Below are 22,300 nucleotides of genomic sequence, written 5' to 3'. Positions count from 1 at the left end.
CAAATGAGGGCAGTATCAGTTGTGCCTGTTGGTTTTGTCATCAAAGGAGGAGAGCTTTGATTCTGACCTTGCTTACACTACAACAAAGCAGGAGGCACACGATCAATATAAATGGAATGACACCAGTGTAAAACTTGTGTCAGTAGGAAGAAAATTAAGCTCTGATAGCACCAAAGAATAATTTCCTTGCCTTTGTCTCTTATTTATTAAAAATAAACATCCTTTAAAAGCTAAGGTAATGAAAGCACAAAACAGAGTGTTAAAGTCACATTTAAAGAGTTAACTCAATTCACTTAAATTAGGGTTTGACTTCCTGGCTTAAAAATGTCAGGACATTCCAAGTTAACCCCTCGCTCCTAAACAAGTCCCTGTTTCCAATCAGGCTAAAATGTCATTGTGAAAATAATAACAAACAACAACAACAACAACAGAAAAGGACTGTGCACTGGTGCAAAGGAGGAAGGTGGCTCTTTAATTTGATCATCTGGGTGGCTCGCATTATTCCACATTATTTTAATGTTAGAGTCGTGGGACTGTGAATTCACTGTTGTTTTATAGTACCTCTAACAAGTCTGTAGACATGAAAACCACATGAAGATGATACCATGCTCATGGGGTAGGATACTCATGGTTCAGTGACATCACCATGAATTCATAGTCACATTTGTTGTGCCTTTACATGTTTTCTGTCTCTTTGTGCGTATGGACAGTGGGAGGGAAGACTTCATTATCTTTTTTCAGCGTGAAGGGGCTTCACATTCCAACCTGACACTTATCTGGGAGTGTAATAATTAAAAGACCATGGAAAACTTTACACTGACCGACTCTGATGCTGATTTGTTTAGCAATCCTGTGACGATCACAGATAACCTCTGAGCCGGGATCCTTCCACTTATACAGATTTCTACCATGCACTTGGTATTCTTCTTCTTAGTTTTCAACCTGTAGAGAGCTAAATTGGTGACAAAGACTTCTGAAGTGGTGACTCAGGGTCAAATTCAGACCTGTTGTAAGTGAGTGAAACTCCACGGAAATCAGAATTATAGCAGGTTTGGATGTGACCTTTTGTGCTTTACTGATTTCAACATGTCCTTTTCCTGAGTAAAGATATGCAAGATCAATTCTACAGTGAGACAGACATGTGGGGGAAACTGGAAACGGTGCTGGATTCATTTCTTTAGCATGTGTAACATTTTCTCTAAATTCAGTTTCACAACCCAGCATTTCAGTTTATAAACAATGATGTTGATCTTGTATATATCAAGACAAATTAACAAGTAGGGGGGGAAGGAATGAAAGGAATTAACAGGTAAAATATAATCAATATAGAATTATCAATCAGATATACTACAGATAACTAGATTTCTTTACACATTTAAATCCAGGTTGAGGACTGCATCTTCTTGTTGAGTTCTGGCCAAGTTCTACTTTTATCAACTTCATAATGTTATAGAGGTGAGGGTGAGGAATCTATTTAATTGTTCACAGAGCCAGTCCAGACAATGCAACAGGAGGCCCTGGGTTGGGGGTCTTATCTGATGAAAGGGAAGCTGAAAATCCAATATGGTATTTTCTGTATATGCTCATGTCTGGTTGTGTGCAGTGTGAACTGCTTCTTACTAACTGGAAGCTCAGTGATATAGAGGTTCAGTAGTACGGTGATTATGGTAAGGAGTATGACTGGCATACAGACAAGTAAGCCCCCCCTTTAGGGAATAACAACATCTCCTCCTTTATCTCAGCCCTGGCTGGGGCATATCTTAGACTTCCTCTTCTCTTGTTCAGCAGACAACCTCCACTCACTGTTCCACTAAATCCCTGCACTAAAAGTTCTGGACACATCATCTGTCTAGCCCAAGAATGATCAAAGTCTAGTTTGGGGCAGGTATGGAAAAAAAGGACATATACACTGAAACTTGTCCATTGCAGATGGGGATGGCCCAAGAGAATGGTTTTACAGCATATCCCAGATTTGCTTGAACTGGCTCTGGGAGCCAGGAGATCTAGCGTCTATTCCTTACTCTGACACTGAATTACTGTGTAGCCTTGAGCAAGTCACTTAAGGGCCAATTTTCAAAAGCAGCCACTGATTTTGGGTGTCCAGCTTGGGATACCTTGGCCTTGATTTTCAGAAATGCTAAGCACTGTCCCTCTGGTTGAAATCTGTTGGAGAATAGCACCATTCAGCAGGCACTCAGCACCTGGCAGGATCAGGGCAGCAGTACTCATGACTTTCGCCAGATTAGCATTACAGTTAATTAACTGTAATCATCTGTAGTGAAACATGAAATGTACTGGACGTAGGCATTATTAATCTGATAGTGGTTGTGAAGCTACAGTATTTGTAAAGCTGGGATCTTTCAGAATGAAAGGCACTAGATATATCAGAGCATAATTTGTGCCGGGACTTGCTGGAGCTCAGCCCCAGCATCTTTTCATGTCAGGCCGCAGCCCCTGCACCTCTTCTGTCAGGGGCATGCAAGGCATGACCTCATACATATGGTGCATGAAAGGTTACTCTGGGCAGAGGATGCCATTTTGTAGACTAGAGTGTAACCTTCCCTGCAGCACGACTACGCACATATGTTCACGTGTGAGGTCACACTGTGTGGGGGACGCCATTGTCATTGCTTGAGCCCCAGCACCTCTGTCTTTGGAAATTAAGCACTGTGTAAAATACATTTACACTAGGCCATTCTCTCTTTGAAACTTTTTATTAAGGCAAAGTTACAATAAAACTTTAACATACTTCACATACATTACTTATTACTTATTCAGGGCCAGGTTAATATTCAAAGAACCAGGCTAAACATTCTGGCTTGCTGCCTGGGGAGCCCTCCTCCTGTGAGTACCCTAAATAGGTGACCATTCTATCTAACGGTATCAAATAATTCATCCCCGCTACCCATTTATTAGTAACATACACTGATGAGCAGTGAAGTAAGAGCAAGTTTTTGTGGAAGGGAGGTAGATTTGAATAGAAAATGAGTGACGTACCTTGTAACCAGATAGCGGTAAGAGGTGTGTTGCTCTCATGCAGAAATATGAGACATGAATCTATTGTTAGTCAGCTGATTCCAGCATCCTGTGGGTGCAGTGATCATATGTGAGTTCCTAAGCTCTGAAATCAGCAGCTGTGTAGCAAAGATTGTGATGACGTCCCTTGGGGCAATGTAAACTGTAGGTTGCTCTTCTGACTTTCTCCCTTTTGTTATTATTATTGATTACAAATTTAGCTCCATAAATGTGCATGGAATTTAGTAGACAAGTGAAAAGTATAGGGTCAGATTCTGATTTCAGTAACAGTGGTATAAAAGAGGAATAACTCTAGCTTTCAGGGTGAACGATCTCAGAGGGATAGCTCAGTGGTTTAAGCATGGGCCTGCTAAACCCAGGGTTGTAAGCTCAATTCATGAGGGGGCCATTTAGGGATCTGGGGCAAAAATCTGTCTGGGGATTGGTCCTGCTTTGAGCAGGGGGTTGGACTAGATGACCTCCTGAGGTCCCTTTCAACCCTGATATTCTAGGATTCTATGAATATGACTCAATGGTACCTGTAATGAAGAATTTACAAACCAGGGCCCTGATTCAGATGTGACTCTAAGTAAGCCTAAAAGGAGGAAGGACTCTAATTTGATGTAACTTACACTTTCTGGTCCCCTCAATGCATCTATTATACCAATTTAGGTTTCCTCTGCATTCCAGGGCCCAGTTCTCCATAAGATACAACTGTTTGCACTGGTCTACTGATGCAGTGGAGCCATAAAGCCAGTTTAACCAGCTACCCCCAAATTCCCCCAGCTTAGGAAGCATTGCTGAGGAAGAAAGCAAGGACATGACCAGAGCTCCTGTGTGATCTAGCTACTGAGGGCTGCCAGAACAGCCCTTGGGAGCCATAGGCAGCTGGGAGTCATTTACAAGAGTCAGGGCCCAGCTGTAGAATTGGGGAGCTGCCAATGTGATGTAAAGCCACTTTTGCCTCCCTCTGAGGTCCTATGCCAATGCATCTCCACTGATCCCAGGAATCAGGGCTCCTTACGCTTAAATACACTTACCAACATCTAAGCAAAACCCTCTGCCTCACACATCACCAATGCTCGAATTACAGGGAAGCCTGACATAGGGGGACTTGGCCTCCTTAGTACTGTTAGGGGCTCCTGCACTTCTGTCTTATGGTCCCCTTACTTCTTAATATTGTTTACATTAAAGCAAGCCACTCGACAGTCAGGGCCCATCTACTTTTTTCCAATAATGGAAGCACTGCACATCACCCCTACACTTGTCCCAGTATGTCTAATGGAGTGTAAGGAGGCGTAGTGGCTGAGGGGATGGAAGAGAAGAAGGTAGCAGGAAAATCGACTAGCAGGAAAGTGTAGGGAGGTGTAAGCTAAAATGGTCATCTATTTAATTTCACAACTTCTGCCTACTTAGGGCTTCTGTACACTCCTGCGAGGGGTCGATCGAAGATACGCAACTTCAGCGATGTGAATAGCGTAGCTGAAGTTGGCGTACTTAGATCTACTTACCGCGGTGTCTTGATTGCGGTAAGTCGACAGCTGACGCTCTCCCGTCGACTCCGCTTGTGCTCCTCATTCTGGTGGAGTACCAGAATCGAGGTGAGTGCACTCAGTGGTTGATTTATCGCATCTATGTGATAAATTGACCCCCGCTGGATTGATCACTGATCCGCCGGGTAGTGTAGTTAAGTCCTTAGTGTGTAAGTTACACCAACTTAGACAGTCTGACAGTTGGTCAGTTGGTGTGAGTAGGTCTAAGGGAATCTGACTGTAGGGGAGTCCAAGCATAAAGGGAGTTCAATTTACACTACTGTCTGCATCCCCTCTGAATCTATTTAGTTACCTTATCTCCTTTTTTCTGTAGTATCTTTTGAGTTTACCCATGTGTATAGCTAATCTTTGAGTAGCACCTTCTGATTGTCTGTTAAACAAAAAAACCCAGTATCAGTTAACACAGAACAGCTTTTTCATTATCACTATAAAATGTGTTAACATATTTGCACTATGACTTGATTCTCATGTGATAGTGTGAGGTGATGTTTGTGTGTAAGAGAGAAGCTAGTGAAAACACAGGATTAGTCATAGCTGGGAACAGTGCTTGGCTGTTTTGAATATGAAAAACTTTAGGCTGGGGAAAAAAGTCAAACCTTATCCTCCTATTTTGTTTCTTAAAGCACATTTGAATACATGGGGACTGACTCACACATGTGGTGTTCTGTGTCTATTGCCTCTAATGGAATAATGTAGCAAACCCCTGTATAGCTTTATTCATACAATTCTTTGCTCATGTGATGTCCTGTCATTGTCCCTGTGCCTTGTCAACGCCACCTCACTACCCACCTGACTTTATACAAGTCAGTATTTACCTGATCTAATCTACCTGAGATATTACCCTCCCACAAGATCCTTTTGCCTCAGGTAAGCTTACAAAATGTTCATCTTGCTAGTTTTCTCCTGTGCTTTTGGCAAACACTTTGTTTCCCAACTGGAATGAATAAGCGATGAAGTCATAAGAAAGATCTGGCTGAAATGAATTTTACCAAACATGGCACATTCCTCAGGGGGGTTGGCCAGACTCATATTCCAAACGTTCTGTGGATCCTGGAGCCAGCTGCAAAGTGTGATTTCACCTCATACTCTGCGCAGGTCTATTTAGATAGAGGCCCAAGAGAAGGAGTTTAATAGGACTATGCTTCCTACAGAGCAAGTTTTACCACTCCTGTAGCGTCAAAAACACTCTTGCTAACAAAGAAAGTAGGAAAACCATAGAGCCAGCATGCTCAGCTGGAATCTTTTCATTGATTTAAGCAAGCTTTGGATCAGACATTAGTTGTCATTTCGTATGAGCCACCAAAGTCCCCCGAAATGATAACATCTTTCAGTCATTCCTGATTTAAAGGCAGATTCAAAAGAGTGATCTAGAGGCTCACCTGAGAGGTATATCTTTCCCTGTGTCACACTGCGCCTGCTGTGATCAGCTGAGGCACTCAGACTGATAGCTCCTTGGTTTGAACTGGAAGGAGTGGATAGGAGGGCATACTTTTTTGGGAGTCTCTGATTCTAGAACTCAGTCCCCCGCTGGATTTGATTACCTTAAGATCATGATGAAAAGCCAGTTATCCTACAGCAGTGGTTCTCAAACTTTTTTTTTTTCATGGACCACTTGAAAATTGCTGAGAGTCTTGGCGGATCACTTAATGATCTTTCCAACTGTTGTTTGTACCGTTAGCTAACTACTGTAAAGCGCTTTAGATAAAAGCATTATATAAAAAAAACCTTAATAATAATAAATGTTTTTTGTTCTACAAATAAAAGCACAACTTATATTTTAATATCAGTAGTCTTATCTTTTTAATGCCATGGATGTGCCCACTCTCCCCCGCCGCAGCAGCCCCTGAGCTGGGGCTGCAAAGGAGGGGCGGGCTCTCTCTCTCTCGCCCACTGTAGCAGCCCCTGAGCTGGGGCTGGGAAGGAGGGGGGTATCTCCCCTTCCACAGCAGCCACAGAGCTGAATCTTGGAAGGAGGGCCATCTCTCCCCAGCAGCCGCAGCCCTGGAGCTGGGGAAAGTCGCCTCTTTCCCTGGCTGCCGCAGCCCTGCACATCCCAAATTCCCCCCACCCCTCTTCTCACCTCACCCCCTATTCCCCCACAAGGCCACCACCTCACCTTACATGTGCGTCTTCTCCAGGGTCCAGGCACCTAATTAGTGGAGCCATGCCTGCACAGCTTCACTAATTAGGTGGGTGGCCCTTCATTCTCTCATGTGTGACTGCCCAGGCGCGCACCTTAGAGCAGTGGTTCCCAAACTTTAACAACCTGTGAACCCCTTTCACTAAAATGTCAAGTCTTGCGATCCCCTTCCAACAAATGAATATTTCCAGGGATTTTCTCCTGTGCCTGAGTATGCATTATAAAAGCAGCGATCTTGGAAATATAAAATTTGTTTTTATGACATGCTTATTACACACAATTCATTATTAATTATTATTTATCATTACAATATTTTTATTACATGATGAAAATGGCAACACTTTTCCAAGATCTCACTTTCGTAGTTTGTATCACTTTGAATAATCCTGTTATAACACAAGGCTCCTATGTTTCATCAAGGAGTATCAGATGTGAAACAGCATGAAGGTATTTAAGGAGCCAACTCAAAGAGTTCCTCCTACACAAGCATTCAGGTCTTGAGCAGTCCAGGCAAACAGCGCACGTTACAACAAAGCTTAAACTTGTTCGTCATAATAATTTAAAAAACAATACTAGCTGCCTATTTAATTTTAAAAACAGCAAAAAATATCCACCTCCCTTTCTTATAAGGAGTCTTGAAGTTTAAATCTCCTCAGTGTGATAGATATGCTTGCTTTGATCTCCTTAGCTCTTGGAAGTCCAGGGTCTCCTGGCTGCTGGCCCTGTGCTGCTCGGGGTTCCTAGGGACAGCTCTGTCTGCCATTAGGGAATTTTTCCACGAGAACCCCCTGTAACATTTCACGAACCCCCGGGGGTTCATGAACCCTAGTTTGGGGACCACTGCCTTAGAAGGAACTATCCACGGACCACTTGAATGGAGCTTGCGGACCACTGGTGGTCCGTGGACCACAGTTGGAGAACTGTTGTCCTAGACCTTTTCCCAGGTAGTGTGGATGGGTGGGAGAATATGAGTTCAGGTATTTTCTAGAGGGTTTGCATATGGATTTTACACCAAACTCTTGTGCATTTATGCCCAGGGCCAAGGATGGGCAGATTTATAATAAATTCAAATAAATTAATAAATGAATCTCTAGCATTACTGGTTGCCTCCACCAGTCAGAACCACCCAGACAAAATCAGCCGCCATAAGAAACAAATGAGGAAGGCAGAAGCAAGTTAAAAGGGACTGTATGCAAAAACCTTGGAATTTGTGTAGCTCTGACTTCGAAATGATTTTACTGGAGCTGGGCTTGAAAAAAACCCCAGACTTGAGCACCCTGAAGGTTTGGAACACAGAGAATGCAGCTCGGTATCTGAATTTTGACTCTTGGACCCATGATTAGTTTAATTATTTACAGGATTTCTCCCTCTATTCTATTCTATTCTATTCTATTCTATTCTATTCAGGTTTATATACCATGAGCCTCAACCTGATATCTCAGTGCCTGGTGATTGGTTTCCTTCTCTCAGGTCTGATTGTTTTCATGAAAAAGAGGATGAAGAAGTGAAATTTGATAAAAGCCTGAAGCAGATTCTGAAATAGTAAATAAAAGAGTCATGAATCATCCTCTTGCAGAAATGACGAGGAAGGATGGAAAAGATAGTGGTTTGGGAGAAGAAAGCTGTGTTCTACATGGTTGATTCAGCGCTCTGGACTAAAAATGAATCACCAGAATATTTCAGTCACATTACCAACATTAACACACACAAAACCTCCAACCTCAGAAAACCTTGGTTATGAAACTAACTTGATGGAAGTTGTATGCAGTGTTGTAGCCGTGCTGGTCCCAGGATATGAGAGAAACAAGGTGGGTGAACAGGGCCAGCTCCAGCTTTTTTGCCACATAAAGCAGCGAAGAAAAAAAAAAAAAAAGGAAAACCCAGTTGAGGTGGAAGAGGAAGAGAAGGACCTGCCACCGAAGACTTAACGTGGAGCGGTTGAGCTGCCGCCAAAATGCCGCCAAAGACCCGGACGTGCCGCCTCAATAATGGCCAGAGTGCCGCCCCTTTTTATTGGCCGCCCCAGGCACCTGCTTCCTTCGCTCGTGCCTGGAGCCGGCCCTGTGAGTGAGGTAATATCTTTTATTGGACCAACTTCTGTGATGGAAGTTATCATTCAGATCAATATGATGACTTTCCCAAAACACTGTGTTCAACTAGATTTGCAGCATGTGCCAGCTAGTAGGAGCTCACTGGAAATGGGAAGTATGTTGTGATAATAATAACAATGCTGTAGCTTATCTCTACATGGCACCTTCCAACCCAAAGTGCTTTATAAACTACAGGCCAGGTTCTCCTTTGCCCTGTGACAACTTTATGCTGCTGCCTTGGTAAAGAGGCCATAAAAGTAGAGGATATGCTCACTGGAGAATATCCCTAGTATAGGGACTTCCCTGGACGATGTAGTGCTAGCTATGATAGCTCTTCACTGCTTCCTCATAGCTCCTGGTGTAGGCATTATGATGAGATCATGGCTAGGGGATGGGAATGGATGCACTTTGGCTGTTCTTAGCTACTAGTTTGTAGCTGAGTATAAGTTAGAGCATCCCCGATGTTGTTCTAACTTACACCAGGCTCCAGGCAAGCCCTAGTACAGTCCTAGAGTGTGGGAAGGTACAAAGAGGCTTAAAACCCCCTTTGCCCCTGGCTCCATTCCTGGGCTAAGCACAGCTCAATCAACCCCTAAAATTAGGGGATTTTTTCATCCACTCCTGAAGAGCAGCCACCTTTGGGGTGTAACAAGGCAGCTGTTTCACAGCAATACCACACAACACAACCACTAGGCTCCATTCCTTTGCCATACTAAATAACTCTCATTATTAAAAGTCAGAACCTCTGTTTTATAAGCTGGGATTTTCAGTGGAGCCAGCTGGAGCTAGGTGCCCAGTTCCCAATACATTTCAATAGGTTTTGGGTGTCTAATTCCCTCAGGTGCCTTTGAAGGTAAGTTACAGATGGCCAGGAAAGGCAGAAAATAAGGGTGACAAACAAAGAGACAAACATTTCATTCCCAAAGAACCCCTCAGAACATCTGGAATGCTGCAGCGATGTCATTTACCAAGAATGTCAGCCAATCCCAATGCATGTGGTTCCCATTAGTGTAAGATCAGGAGACCAGCAAGGCTAAAAATATTTCAGTTTGCTTTTTTAAAACTAGATTTAGTTTTCTAGGTTTTTTTTTAAATCATGCTTACGCCACCTTTGTAAGTTAGAAATGTTTTTGTGGACAGTCACTAGAACATTGGTTGGATTCTAGTCCCCGCACCATTGCTATTGCTCAGAACTTTTCCCACTGAGGGTTTCATGATGCCTTTTTACTTAGCAATGGAGCATGATTCATATTTAATACCTAACCCAAAATGGTTTCTTTTGGTCATAAATCTCAGTGACATGATAGATAGATAGATAGATAGATAGATAGATAGATAGATAGATAGATAGATAGATAGATAGATAGATCAGGCCAGATCCTGAGCTGGTGTAAATATGTCTAACTCCACTGAAGTGAATAGGAGTACCATACAGAAGGTTTAATTCAGTGGCGTTACACCAATTGTTACCAGCTAAGGATCTGATTCTGGCCTAGAGGAAGCGGGATTGAGAGACAGATCATACAATTTATATGTATAGATCCTTACCCATATATCTCAAAGGAGGGGCAGAAATCTGTCTTCTACCAGCCCTGGTCACAAGACACATGGTCACCCATTTAGAGTTATAGTAGCTTGGGAGGGTCTTATTGCTTCTATGATATGGAATTCAGGCTCTGAATCAAGGAAAAAGTGGATAAGGAAAAGTTATTTACTTAGTCCCATAATACAAGAACTAGGGGTCACCAAATGAAATTAATAGGCAGCAGGTTTAAAATAAATAAAAGGAAGTTCTTCTTCACGCAGTGCACAGTCAACTTGTGGAACTCCTTACTTGAGGAGGTTGTGAAGGCTAGGACTATAACAGCATTTAAAAGAGAACTGGATAAATTCATGGTGGTTAAGTCCATTAATGTTATTAGCCAGGATGGGTAAGGAATGGTGTCCCTAGCCTCTGTTTGTCAGAGGATGGAGATGGATGGCAGGAGAGAGATCACTTGATCATTGCCTGTTAGATCCACTCCCTCTGGGGCACCTGGCATTGGTCACTGTCGGTAGACAGGATACTGGGCTAGATGGACCTTTGGTCTGACCCGGTACGCCCGTTCTTATGTTCTTATGTTATGAAAAGAGATTTGGCATTACTGGTGCCTATGCACTTGGGGACGACATCACTGACAGTCAGCCAGAAAGCTCCAGCTGTGTCCAGAGTACTGGGAGGAAAAAAATGTAAATTTGAAGAAAAATATTTTCATTTCTTCATTGCGGCCTGGAGCTTTCAGGCTTCAGTCCAAATCAGTCAATCAATTTTCTCTTTTCCATGCTTAGGGCAAGGAAAGCTCAATGCCTGTAGCATGGGATGGTGCAGAGAATCATTGCCCCAGTGGGAGCTCCGAGAGGCACTGTATTTGGGGATAATGCCTCCAGGAGCACTATGCTCTTTATAAAGGCTCAGTGTGTGCTTCCCATCAGCTGACTGAGCCCCACTGGCTAACAGAATGGGAGCAGCATGGAGTGAGAGAGGTGCTCTATAGTGCAAGCAAGGCACTAGGTGTGCCTAGCTCCTGCCCTGAGGCACAAACGGGAGAAAAATCCTTGTGCCCTGTGCCCTACCCCTTGTGCACCCATGCACAGTCAGCCACTACCTAGCCTATACCTTAAAATGAAGGGGCTTGAATCTATGAGTAACAGGTGGAGAATGCCCCCCAGCACCAGGAAACTCCATGTGATACTTAGTTTAGATTTTGATCATTACATTTCCTACTCAGAAAAGCCTGAAGTAAGCGAGTCCAGCACTATGACAGCTGGTACGTGCAGATTTGCAGCACATCTGATTGCCCCTGGGTAGAGTCATTACAAATCTCTCCTAACAGCTTTGTTACCTCTTCTGTACAAGTGCTTCCAGTGTTCATAGTCACAGTGAGAAACCTCATTAACCAGTTTAGGGCTACCTGGTTTTCATTTTCACTTATCTATTTATTTTCAGTTATGAGATGAGTTTCTCCCTTGCTTCTTGCTTCAAGGACTTTGTTAGAATTAGCTCAGTGCTGTGAAGTGAGTGCAGAGCTTGCAGGGATCATGTATAAGGCAGTCAATGATTTCACAGCATTTACACAAATAATCCAAAGTCAAGAATGCTACTTCAACCAGGGTGGGGGAAATACCTTGCACTTCCAGAGTCTACAATATTTTCAAAGTGCTTTAGAAACAGCAACTATTGGATCCTCTCAGCACTCCTGGAGATAGGTAAACTGTTACAGACAGGAAAACGAGGCAGAGAGAGCTGAAAGGTGAAATTCTGGTCACAAGGATTTGCAGCCCATATACAGTCCCTGCTGGCCATCTTCCTAACCATTATCAGTTGAGAATTTCTAAGAGGCACCATGAAAGAAGTGGGTTTTGAGAGGGATTTGAAGGAGGACTGGGTAAGAGTTTTACAGGCTAATTTGAGGGGGCATTCAATGCATAAAAGTTCTTGTGAAAGAAAACACTGTGGGAGAAGTGGACAAATGATCTATCAACGCTGACACCCTTAGTGGATTAGACAGAGCAGAGGTTCCAGGATAAGATACAAGTATGGATAACTAGGGAGGGGCAGAGTTGTGAAGAGCTCTGAAAGTGACAAGAAGACATTTGCATTTCATGTGGTGGTGGAGAGGGAGCCTGCAGAAAGACTGAAAGAGGTGGGTTGAATGCAGGGAAGATGAATTTAGCAGCAGCAGTTTGGATGGCCCCTAACAAGGGCAAGATGGGTGTCAGAAAGCCCAGAGTGGAGGAGATTACAGTAATCGAGTTGGCAGATGCTGAGGCCTGGATGAGAATGTTGGTCAGCTGGAGAGAAAAAAAAAAAAAAAGCCAGATCTTGGATATGTTATAGACGACCAAGTGGTGAGGTCTGGGAATGGCCTGCATGAATTGGTCTAGTAGTCAGCAGTCCAAGATAACCACCAGTTAAGGAACCTAAATGTCTTGGAAGATGCGATCCTGCCAACCGTGATAGAGAAAGGCAGGTTTCAGAGGAAAGTAATGACATTCACTTTTGGCCTCATTAAATTTAATTTGGACGCATCCCAGAGGAGTTGTCAGCAAGACAGGCTGGGATGTGGGACTGGACGGAGGGTGTAACGAGGCATTCACGTGCCCTTGGAACAAATCGGCCAGAGACCTCTTCTGAGTGCAATCACCAGTGCCTTTTTATTTTCAGTGTCAGCTCCCACCACCTTCTATTTACAGTGTTCTCCAAACCAGTCACTGGGGGACAGCTAGCGTCTCCAGCCAGCAGGGACACACAGCCCAGCCCTGACCTGCCCTGCCCTTTCCTTTCCCATTCTCTCCCCTCCCGCCTTCACTTCCTTCCTGCCTACCTGCCTGCCAGCCTTATATAGTCCCCTGCCTAATAAGGCCCACGGGTGCTTCTCTTCTAGCAATTAGGCGTGGCATACTCAGCCAGCCCCAATTAATACTTCTTAATTGGAGCTGGGCTAACAGGGGCCTGGCTCAGGACCTCCCGGCCAGCACCCTGTTACAGAGAGACCATAGTTCAGGTACTGACCAAATGTTCTTACCTTTTGGTAGGTGTTTGGTGGCCTATGAAGAATGAATTGATGGGTTTCAGTCTATTTCCTAGTGGGACAGGTGTTCACAACACAAAGAACACTCATTGGCTCCCTGGTCTTAGTGGAAAAAATAAGGGTTTAATGGACAACAGAGAAGAGAGTGAACTTCCCATTTACCCTGACAAATTGTCCTTCTGTAGCAAGCTAGAGGCACGTCGGTGGGGCAGAGTATGGGACACTTGCCTTAATACTTCCCATGACGTACTTGCTCTATGGATAATAGAGGATTCAATTGTCGAGAGCTGACAAAATGGCACTGTCACAGGATGGCTGGCCCCAGTAAATGAAGGAGGTCCAACATCCCCATGCCAGAACAGGCGCTCTCATTGGCCAATTAAGAGTGTGGGACTGGAACAGCACCTCGGGCTATGAAGGATGAGGGAGAATCTGAGGGGGAGAGACCCAGTAAGAGACAGTGACCTGCTGAGTTAGGGCTGCAGTGTCAGGAGACTGGAGAGGAGGTCTCTACGAAAAGCTGCAGAGAGCAGAAAGCTCGCTACAGGCCCTCCCTGGAAAGAGAAAGGAATGATCAGGAAGTCAGCAGAGGGACTAACCTGCTGACTTTCAGAAGCCAAAGCCAGTGCTGGGAGCCTGAAAAGAGTGTAAGGGTAGGAGACCAGTGGAGAGGCTAGCTGGATGTTCTTCCTGAGCCAATGAGCCAAGGCCAGAAGGAATGAAGGCTGGAGGGGGGTGTGAGGGATGTCAGGTCTGAGCTGGAGAACTGGGACCTGGTGGGGGATGCCGGGTCTGAGCTGGAGAGCCAGGGCACAGTGAGGGATGCCATGGCTGTGCTGGAAAGTTGAGGAGTGATGAGGGATTCCACGGTACCACTTGGTGTACTGTCTGGACTATTGTTGTGTTCTTGGTGATGGAACTTGTTTTCTTATGGTTTATGTGCGTGGGGCTTTCTTTTGCAATAAACTAACCCCACAAGGGCCATCTGTACTCAGAAACTGTTTAGGCCATTTTTGGGGACTCTGACGGAGGGAAACTGAGGCAGGCATGCCTGTTGTACTGTGGCCTGCCACAGGAGGATGCTCCAGTCAGGGCCACCCTATGACAGGCACTTTTCAGCAGCATCAAATTCACTGTAGGGAATGAGGAGAAGTAGCAGCACTAACTGAAACCAACAGTTACTAAGAAAATGTCACAGAATATGTAAACAGAACTAAAAAAACAACCCTATTCGATGATAGATTCCAAATCTTCTGATATACTGAGCTATTTTTTTTCTTGAAATAACTCTAAACGATTTCCTTGAAACAACACTAACTCCTCTACCCTATTCCAGTCAAGAGATATGTGATTTTCAGCAGTACTGTCAGATTAAGGAATGGATGACCTGCTGTGGTGTGAGTAATTCAAGTATCCCAGTGATTGCACCAGAGTCAGAGAACATGTAAATTGTGTCCTGCATCCAGCTGTTAGTCACCCTCCTGGGGGGACTCTCTCCTGCAAAGTTAGTGTCCCAGAACACACTGTATGTTTGCTTATTTGCATTCTTTTCAGTCTTTCAACAGAAACATTAAATCCTCTCAAAAATGTTTGTGACCTAAAACAGCTGGAATGAAATACTCTGTTGTTTCCCAAAATAGCAAATTTCTGTAGTTGTTACTCATCATTCACCTTACTACTGTATAACAATTGGAGGTATTCGTTTAAAGGGACTCTAAGCATTTTACATATAAATTAATTAAGACTCTGTGATAAGCATTATTATGGGAGACAGTGAGTCTAGGGATTCTTGCAGGGGAGAAGAAATGAAGTTTGCCGGTTTCTATTCCAGCCTCTTACTCGCTGTGTGACCTGAGACAAGTCCCTCAGATTCCACGTGCCTCAGTTTCTCCAACTGTAAAACAGGGTTAATTATACTTAGCTTCAGTTGTAAAGTTCTTTCAGAGAAATCCTCAGATTAAAAATGGTGTATGACTTTTACCTTGGGGGTTACGTTACCAGGACATACATATCAAATGGGGCTTTGAAGGCCGCTCTGTCTTATATCTAGGGCCCTACCAAATTTTTGGTCTATTTTGGTCAATTTCATGGTCATAGGATTTTAAAAATCATAAATTTCATGATTTCAGATATTTAAATCTGAAATTTCACCGTGTTGTAATTGTTGGTGTCCTGACACAAAAAGGAGTGGAAAGGTTGCAAGGTTATTGTAGTGAGGTTGCTGTATTGCTACCCTTACGTCTGCACTACGGCTGGCGAGGCAGTGCTGCCTTCAGAGCTGGGCGGCCAGACTGTGGCAGCTACTGGCCAGGCACCTAGCTCTGAAGGCAGAGCTGCCACCAGCAGCAGTGCAGAAGGATGGCATGGTGTAGTATTGCCACCCTTCTGTGCTGCTGCCTGCAGAGCTGGGCCATTGGTCAGCAGCCGCCATTCTCCACCCACCCACCTTTGAAGGTAGCAGTGCAGAAGTAAGGGGGCATGATATAGTATTGCCACCCTTACTTCTGTGCTGCTGCTGATGGGGTGCTACCTTCAGAGCTGGGGGATTGGGAGTGGGGTTCCACAGGGATCTGATCTGGGTCTGGTGTTGTTTAGCATCTGTATTAATGACGCGGATATAGGTATAGAGAGCATACTGATCAAGTTTGCAGATGACACAAAGCTATGGGCGTTGCCAACGCTTTGGAGGATAGAGCTAAAATTCAGAGGGATCTGATAAATTGGAGAACTAGACTAGAGCCAACAAAATGAAATTCAAGAAAGGCAAATATAAGGTGCTACACTTAGGGAAGAAAAACCAAATGCACAAATACAGAGTGGGAGAAAACTGGCTTGGTAGCAGCCTTGCTGAGAAGGATCTGGGAGTTGTGGTGGATCACAACCTCAACATGAGTCAGCAATGCAATGCTCTTGAGAAAAAAGCAAATGCAATTTTAGGTTGTATTAACAGAGGTATAGCATGCAAGTCATGGGAGGTGATAGTACCGCTCTAGTTGGCACTGGTTAGGCCTCAGCTGGAGTACTGAGTCCAGTTTTGGTCACCAATGTATAGAAAGGATGCAGAAAAACTGGAAAGGATCCAGAGGCAAGCGATAAAGATGATCAAAGGGATGAAATACAAGCAATATGAGCAAAGGCTGAAGGAACTGGGTATGTTTAGTTTGGAAAAGAGGAGATTAAGGGACGATATGATAGCGGTCTTCAGATACTTAAAAGACTGCCATAAAAAAAGATGGAGAAAAGTTGTTATCCTTTGCCACAGAGGGCAGGACAAGAGGAAATGGGTTTAAACTACAGCATAGCAGATTTAGATTAAATCTCAGGAAAAATTTCAAACTGTAAGAACAGTAGGACAATGGAACAGACTGCCTCAGGAGGTTGTGGAAGCTTCTTCACTGGAGGTTTTCCAAAGGAGGCTGGATAGCCATCTGTCTGGGATGGTGTAAACACAACAAATCCTGCATCTTGGCAGAGGGTTAGACTAGATGACCCACGTGGTCCCTTCTAGCCCTATGAGTCTATGATTTTATAACAGCATTGCTCCCTCACAGGGATGTTGTGAAAATGAAGATATTAAAGACATGGGGCCTCAGTGCACTGGCTGATGCCAGATATTTAAAATTCAATTCAAATATGCCATTTCTACCAAAACTTGTCTATTGTTAGAGAGGAAACTGAGTTCATTTCCAGTAAATCTGTGAAAAGGACTGGACAAGTGTGGCTACAGGATGATTAAGACAGGACATTCCCTAAGGACCCAGGGACACTGGGACATGTAAGATAGGAGTGTGAAGCTGAGTAAAGTTTGCAGTTAAATACACATCAGCACACTCAGATAACACTCACAAGAATTTCTTTACCCTGAAAAGCAAAGAAGCCGGTATTTATCCTGATGTGTGATCTGAAATTGAGCATACACTCTTTCAGAACTACCTGCCTTGAATCCTTTCTAATTGCTTGTTCTCCTGAGAACTGATTGTGACTGATCCAATGTAGCCAACTCACGCAATATTGAGTGGTTCAGATAACTCACCGGTGTGTTTATGACTCTGTGTGGCACAGTCACTTGTGTAAATAATGCACAAACAAGAGAATGACCTTTGCTCATTGCGCTCTGAATAGAGTCTATTTTTATGAGCCATTCTTAGTCACCTGATTTTTAGATCCATATCAGATGTTTTGCTCTTCTCTGGTTCTACAAAGTAAGTTGGAAACCTACTGGATTTAGCCCTCTCGGGATTTCCCTTGTGTAGGGAGGAAAGATGATCTAGTTTATTTAGTGGGGGCACTGGACAGGGATGCAGGAGACCTGCCTTCAATTCCTGCATCTTCAAGTCACTTAATCTACATGTGCCTCAATTGCCTGTCTTTAAAATGGGGATAGTACACACTATGGGCTGGTCTACATTACTGCTTCAGTTGATGTAACTTACGTTACTCAGGGGTGTGAAATAGTCACTCCCCTGAGCGACGCAAGTTACATCAACTTAAGTGCTGTCCACATCAGCGCTATGTTAGCAGGAGACACTCTCCCATGGACATACCTTCACCTCTCGCGGAGGTGGAGTAATTATGCCAACGGGAGAGCACTCTCCCATTGGCTAGCGCGTCTTCACCAGATGCGCTACAGCGGTGCAGCTGCGCCAATGTAGCGCTGTAGTGTAGACTTGCCCGTAGTCACAGGGATATGTGAGGATAAACTACTAATGGTTGTGAGGTGCTCAGAAACTATGGTGCTGAGGGCTGTATAAATACCTAGATAGTACAGAGAATCCCTGTGTGGCTGCAGCTCCTTGTTCCCCCCATCCTGGCTTCTGGTGTAGGGGGCATTTACAGAAGAAAGGGAGCACTGAAGGGGTGCTGGCAATCCTGTGGCTGGAACACTCCTTTGAACTATGGGGAGCTAGATATAAATAGGGCCCTACCAAATTCACGGCTATGAAAAACATGTCACAGACCATGAAATCTGGTCTCCCCCCGTTTTCATGTCCTCCTTTCAATAGGATCTTGAATTCTATCAGATCATAATCACTTCCTCCCAAGTTCCTGACCACCTTCACAACTAATTCATCTCTGTTGATTAAAACCAGGTCCAAAATGGATGACCTCCTAACTGTTTCCTCAACTTTCTGAATCAGAAAGCGGTCCCCTACACATGCTAAGAATTTTCAGGGTGTATTATATTTTGCTGCAATAGTCTTCCAACAGATATCAGGGAAGTTAAAATCCCCCATTCATACTAGCTCATGTGTGTTAGCTAATCTTGTTCCCTGCTTGTAGAATGACTCATCCACTTCCTCTTCCTGATTTGGTGGTCTACAACAGAGTCTCACCAGAACATTGCTGCTGTTCTTTCCCCTTGTTATCCTCACTCAGTAGGTCCGTTGCTCACTTCCTCTTGGACTTTGGAGCAAGTGTTTACATTCTGGACATACAGCACAACACCTCTTCTTTTTCCCCATACCTATCTTTTTGGAACAAGCTATATTCCTCAATGCTGGTACTCCAATAATGGGCCCTGTCACCATTTTACAGATGGGGAACAGGGGCACAGAGAAGCTAAGGGTACATCTACACTGCAAACCCCCCAAAACCCTGCAGCAGTGAGACTCAGAGCCTGGGTGAACTGACTGGGGCTCACAGGGCTCACACTACAGGGCTAAAATTAGCTGTGTAGATATTCTCACTTAGCTGGAGTCTAGGTTCAGACCCTCCTTCCTCCTCAGGTTTCAGAGCCCAGGCTGTAGCCTGAGCAGGAATGTCTACACTGCTATTTTTAGCCCCATAGCATGAACCCGAGTCAATTGACGCAGGCTCTGAGACTTGTTGCTGTGCGGTTTCTTTTGCAGCATAGACGTACTCTACGTGGCTTGCCCATGGTCATACAGGAAGTCTGTGGGAAAACAGAGAATTAAACCTGGGTTGCTCAAGTCCCAGATTAACCACTAACCCAGCCTTCCCCTCTAGGACTGCCCAGCCCCTCCTATACTAGCTGAAAAAGTGTAACATGGTGACTGACATCTACAATGGTTTCTTCCTGGTGTGAACAAGAAGCCACAAGCATTGCAATTGCACTGGTTCAGCCAGTTTCCACCCCCTCCCCCCCTCAACAAAGCAGTTCAGCAATTACCAAAAAGCCACTTCTCTCAGTAACAGTGATGGGTTGTAGGGACAGGTGGTTTCTGGGATGCTGTTTCTAAACAATTATAATTTTCCTTTGCTCAGCATTCATAAATAACCCATTAATAACAAACAAGTGGGCAGAGTCCCAGCACTTATGAACAGCTAAACAAATGTGTGCAGTGCCAACTTTTATGGGCAATAATAAAACAATGTGACAAAGCTATCTCCTCCTCCTCCTCCCATGTCAGGGTTGAAGTGTGTCCACGGGGGACAGCATGATATCCCTAGTCTGTTGATAAGTAGAAGCCATTTGCCTTCAGGGCTGCCAATAGAACATTTTTTGTACCTGAAAAAATCACGGTTCATTTTGCTCAGTTTCACAATCATAGGATTTTAAAAATAATTTTAAAAATAATAAATGTCATGATTTCAGATATTTAAATCTGAAATTTCACCGTGTTGTAATTGTTGGTGTCCTGACACAAAAAGGAGTGGGCAAGATTATTAGGGGGTGTTGCAAGATTATTGTAGGGGGGATTGCTGTACTGCTACCCTTACTTCTGCACTGCTGCTGGCAAGGCAGTGCTGCCTTCAGAGCTGGGCATCCGGAGAGTGGCGGCTGCTGGCCAGGCACCCCAGCTGAGAAGGCAGAGCTGCCACCAGCAGCAGCAAAGAAGTAAGGTGGCATGGTATGGTATTGCCATCCTTATTTCTGCGCTCCTCCCTGCAGATCTGTGCCCTTGGTCAGTAACCGCCTTTCTCCAACCATCCACCTCTGAAGGCAGCAGCGCAGAAGTAAGGATGGCATGGTATGGTATTGCCACCCTTACTTCTGTGCTGCTGCTGACAAGGTGCTGCCTTCTTATCTGGGCACCAGTAAACAGAGGAAGGAAGCACAGAAGCAAGGGTGGCAAAACCGTGACCTAATGACCCCCCCTTTCAACTGCTTTTTTGGTCAGGACCCCCAATTTGAGAAACGCTGGTCTCCCCCAATGAAATCTGTATAGTATAGGGCAAAAGCACACAAAAGACCATATTTCATAGGAGGAGACCGGATTTCATGGTCCATGACGTGTTTTTCATGGCCATGAATTTGGTAGGGCCCTATTTATTAATGTCTGAGCCTCTCACATGGAAAGCACTATGGAATTATGGAAGTTAGAGATTATTTATCTGGCTCCCTGGGGACAATATAGGATTGTTCCTTTCAGTGCAATTTCTAGTCCTTTGTCCAGTCTATTTTTAAAAAGTCCCAGGAAATGGAGTTTCCATCACTTCCCTTGAGAGACTGCTCCATAGTCAAATACATTCTGTTGATGGGAAGTCTGTCCTGCTATTTAGCCTATAGTTAGAGTGCAAAATGTACTCAATCATCATTATCAGAAATAAATTAATTAAACTCAAATATAGATACACAGGACCAACTCCTGGGATTCTTACTCTGTTTGATTTAAAATTATAGTCAAGCAACCTCCATTGTCTTCATTGGAAGTTTTGCCTTAATAAGGGCGGAATACAAACTGAGTAAGGACTGCCAGATGTGGGCGAAAATCTACATCTTCACAAAGAAAGAAGCTGAAGTTCCTGTTCACGCAAACTTTCTGTCTCCTGAACTTCAGCTGGAGATGATTCTTGAAGAAGAGAAAGGACTATCAGAAGAGAGAGGAGGCACCCCAAATTATTTCTTCCTCCCTTTCTCTCTACCCATGGCATCCACAATGCCTGAAGAACAAAGGAAATAACTCTGGACTAGGGGAGGGATCCTGACTGAAAGGAATTTAGCCAGCAAGATTGCTGTAACATGTGGTGAGAGAGACTTTTTCTTTGAATTCACTTAGCTTGTTAAGTTAGGTATTAGTCGAGTTTTACTTTTATTTTCTTGTAACCAATTCTGACTTTTATGCCTCATTACTTGTAATCACTTAAAATCTATCTTTTATAGTTAATAAACTTGTTTTGTTGTTTTATCTAAATCAGTGTTTAGACTGTAGTATTTGAGAAACTCCATTTGGGATAACAGGATTTGTGCATATCATTTTCTATTAATAAAATGACGGACTTTATATGAGCTTGTATTGTCCAGAGAGAGCTGGGCAGTACAAGATGCACATTTCTGGGAGAAAGTCGGGGACTAGGAATTTGCTGGTGTTGCTCTACAGTGTAATTCACAACTGATTGACTATAAAACTCAGACAACATAATTGGGAGTAATTTACATATCTAGGTGTTGTGTGTTTAGCAGAGCGGTGATCTGAGGTGTAACTGGTAAGCTGGGCTGAGCTGCTCTTTTGGGAGCAGCAAATCTGTGAATACTGTGAGTGTCCAATGGAGTAGAGGCTGGACACTTCAGGGAGATGTTTGGAGGGCTCAGGGGTTGCATCATGCCTATTGCTAACCAATAGAGAGACAGCGGGACCTGTGTATGTCTAGAGGGGAGTGCCTGAATTGCCCATGGCCAGTGGAGTTGGGGAGTTGAACCATGGCAGGCACAGACAAGGTTTCCTCACACTAAACACGGATGGTAGTGAGGTGCCTCACAGGTGGGAAGCATCACAATCAGCTTGTCTCTCTAATAAACCAGAACAGCAGGAGCAAACTACATTGTCGTTTACGTGTGTCACCAGTGAATTGCGACCCCTGAACCTTTTGTACCTTGCATGTGCCAATGATGTGAAATCAACATTACTGTGCCGAAACAGGAAGTAGCAGATAAGACATGGTGCAACATAAACCTTTCCCAAAGGTTGAGAAGCAGTTCAGTTCTTTGTTTATGTTTTATAAAGCACAGACTCTTACAAGTACAGTTGA

The 22,300-nt window shown here is 44.0% G+C and overlaps 1 long non-coding RNA gene across 2 annotated transcripts in view; it reads left to right on the top strand.

The window, feature by feature from the left end:
• The window catches only part of LOC120370117, a 35,293-nt gene that overhangs the window by 11,364 nt on the left and 1,629 nt on the right, over positions 1-22,300 (top strand). Inside the window, exon 3 of one of the 2 annotated variants that reach the window (XR_005583627.1) lies at positions 8,116-8,236. The exons of the other annotated variant lie outside the window; for it this stretch is intronic. This is a non-coding gene — a long non-coding RNA (uncharacterized LOC120370117). Of the gene's footprint in view, positions 1-8,115; positions 8,237-22,300 lie in introns of those variants that run through there. 2 annotated transcript variants of the gene reach the window in all.

This window comes from Mauremys reevesii, linkage group 8 (genome assembly GCF_016161935.1).
Source record: "Mauremys reevesii isolate NIE-2019 linkage group 8, ASM1616193v1, whole genome shotgun sequence".
NCBI lineage: Eukaryota > Metazoa > Chordata > Testudines > Geoemydidae > Mauremys > Mauremys reevesii.
Note: the sequence above shows the minus strand (reverse complement) of the source record. Positions and strands in the feature narration are given on the sequence as shown.